The sequence below is a fragment of the Capsicum annuum genome, chromosome 4 (genome assembly GCF_002878395.1).
Source record: "Capsicum annuum cultivar UCD-10X-F1 chromosome 4, UCD10Xv1.1, whole genome shotgun sequence".
NCBI classification, from domain to species: Eukaryota; Viridiplantae; Streptophyta; class Magnoliopsida; order Solanales; family Solanaceae; genus Capsicum; species Capsicum annuum.
Window position 1 is genome coordinate 148,081,107 of NC_061114.1, and position 3,574 is coordinate 148,084,680.

Consider the following 3,574-nt stretch of genomic DNA (forward strand, 5'->3'; position numbering starts at 1 on the left):
AACTCAAAATTCATAATCTGGGAACATAAAAACATGTTACAATGTTATGAAGTAACCTTATACTAAGGTTTACTAGCCTCCTCTACGTCTAAGGTCGACACAAAGTCCTCAAGACTTAACATAAGCTTAGGCCTAAGTTGTCTAAACGATCTCCCTCTTAATCCACAATTTACATAATTTGGCAAACTATGCCCCAAACTAGGTTAAGGTATCTAGTTCATCTTCTAGATGTCAAGTAAGATGTATTAAAGCCTAAGATGGCAACTTTGACCAGAAACAAGGGTACATAAGTCCACTCTTCACAACATATGGTCTTAAGACTACCACACTAGACTAATAAGGCTAAATATACAAATCATGCTTCAAATGCTAAAACCATATAACAAATATTGCATTATATCATATCCATGCTAAAACTAATCTAAACTAAAGAGGGAAGGTAATAAAATACAAAAGGGTTATAAACATGCCATCTTGCAGGTATAAAACCTTCATCTATTCTCCAAAATATCAACAATCAAGGCCAAGTTATTCTACTGATAATCAGGCCTAACATCCATATTCATATGAAATATATATCACACATCATCTATTAAGAAAAGTATTTAGAATCCTACATAAAGGTCAAACCGTAATACCTTGCTTTATGCACCACATGCTCGTTTTCACTTTACAATCCTAAAAATGCCATCACAATATCAAACTAAAAATCTACTCATCAATATGAGTCTAATGATACCTATATTGCACATGTGTTCTTGGGCACAAATAATGACACCAAGATCCCAAGTGGGTCCGAAATACGAAAAATGAGTTTCAGAGGCTAACCCAAAGTCCACACATGAACAAGGAACTTAACCCTCAAGGAATAGGTGAAAATTAAGCATACTTTGGGCAAAAATCATGACTTAGGCTAAATTGGGGTTTTGGGTCCAAACTAACAAATTCAAGCATGAATTCAAGAAATTCTTACCATAATTTTGAAGATAATCACGATACAAGATGATAATTGAGCTCCTAAGTCACCTCCATGACCATTTTTATGTTATTGTACTCATTTTGAGGTTTCATAATCTAAATGGTTAAGGAAAAATGCCCGAAACGTGTCTTATGGCCTTTATACAGCCCCTACAAGTACTCATAAGTCACACGCTACTCGTGATCGCATAGTCTTTACCATAATTGTAGTTGCATCAGATGACTACAAACTAAAAATTAAGTTTTTGACCTTCGAAACTTATCCGAAATCCAAATAACATGATCCAATAATCAATTTTTAGTGTAAACCCCATTTCAAATTCATTGGGATCATCAAAACTTTCAACGGAGATATTTTATGTGAAAAGTGGGGCCCATACCTATCATTTCATTGCATCTTATAAAATCCGCTCAATAGCCCAAAATAAGTCTGGGAGCCTTAGGACCTGAACCAAGGGCTTCCCTAGACTAAAATCAACATTTTGGACGCGATAGCAAAGTTAGACTTTCAATCCTAGGTTGTTTCACCCAAATATTTGTCCCATACCCATTTTTTTCCAATTTTTAACCTTTCAACCAATAGGTCGAAATAAGATTGGGTTTGTTGGGACCCAATAAAAAATTTACTTACACTGAAATATTATTCTGGATCTGCTAACGCATTGAGATTATTTCTCTATAGTTTTTGCCTGGTGGCTATTTTGAACCTGCGAAGACTTCTTAATAGTGAATTAGGTCTAGAACGTAAAAGAACTGCCCAGTAACCAAATCATGTATCCCAGCAAGTCATAAAGACCTGGGGTGGCTATGGAGAAGCTCAAATAGTGAAGATAAGCATAAATATGGAAAATAACCTGAAGGGTTATTACAATATACACTACTAAAATAACTTTTTTCGTCAAAAGTCAATGGATAGAATGAATCTCAAAAGCTCGAAAGAATAAGGTACTGGGCTCGCATGCTCCAAGCATGCCTTCCCAAGTAACCCTAATGAAGATAACACACTTCTAAGGGATTTCAACATAGGTATCCTTTTCAAACAACGCTCTCATTATACCTCCAAAATAGCCAAAAACTTAACTTTAATTACCAACTGGCCTCCAACTTAACCGAAAAGGCTAAGGCATCTATATCTGTATCACATCACGTTGATACAAACTATTAATCACATAAATCAACAAAAGCTAATCCAAGTACAAGCCCAAATCAAGCCAAGACATGTGTCATAAAATCAACTAAAAATCCAAAAATAATTTTTCTTTACATTTTAGCACCTGCTATCTGCTCCAAGCCAGAAGGAAAATCACTTATTCTCGTCCATATAGTTTCATCATGGGAATTGTTGATCCACTTAAATTCCATGAAGAAAAACTGAGAATAAGCTCATAAGGCTCTATCTGGGCATACAAATGGAGATAATCATGAAACACAATCCATGCCACTCCAACCAATCCGGATGAAAATCAAACTAAATCTTGAAATCCCAGGTATTGCTACTTATCACTGAATATTCCTCTCCAGGAATCTCATTCACCGAGAATGAACAGATACAGAATCTAACATGAGAATATTACTCCTGCTATATAAATCATCAAAAATTCATAAAGAAAACTAAAACTTGAGGTCAAAACTGAAATAACCAATATGAGGCCCATGGGCTATCATCTAAAAATTATCAACTATAATCCAAATAAAGTCTAGTAAACCAAATGCCAAACCACGGAGTAGGCTCAACCAGCCTATAAATTAAACTTGAACTAAAACAAATCCAAAATAAAGGCTGCACCCGCTCTACAACACCTAGCTAAAATCTTAATACCAAGACTGAATCACTCAATCTCAAATATATAAATCAAAACTAAAAATGGGTAGGCATTCATGCCCCAAATCTACCATACTTCCAAATCACCTTTCCATGGAGTCATAATCCAAAACTGGGCCAATAAGGCTATATCAATGTCAACTATTTCAAATCAACTCTAGTATCCAAATCTAACATTTTTGAGATAAATCATTCCAAGCCACAGCTAAGAAACACCTAGAGGGAAAAATCACCCTAGGGATAACCATTAACTAATAACAAAAGCAACAAACACTCTATTAGTTGGAGGGAACAAAACATAGCCTCAAATAGTAGTTATTCCAAAGGAAAAAACACTGGCTGAAAAAATTTATATAACCAACTCTATATTCGCTTGAGGGCATGACCAATCAAAACATACTAAAAACCACACCAGTGAAGGCAAAAATATTAGCAACTCAACTCACGTAAATTAAGCTAGAAACTAACCAATTAAGTACTCCATCTAGGCAGAGAAATAGCCACAGGCTCATATCATCAATGAGAATCATTCCGCCAAGCGCCACTCGCCAAACAAACACTGAATTGGGTATTTCCTAAATCCACCTAAAAACAACATCATTGAATAAGAAATAGCAATCTTAAAGCCAAGGTCAGAGTCGAGACCACCACCAGAGTACCAATAACTTGACATAAAGAGTTTCTAATCTGCCAACTTATGAAGCAATCACAGGACAGGCCACCTGCCTCTTACACACTAACACCACTTAAGGTAAAACCACATAAAAATAACAG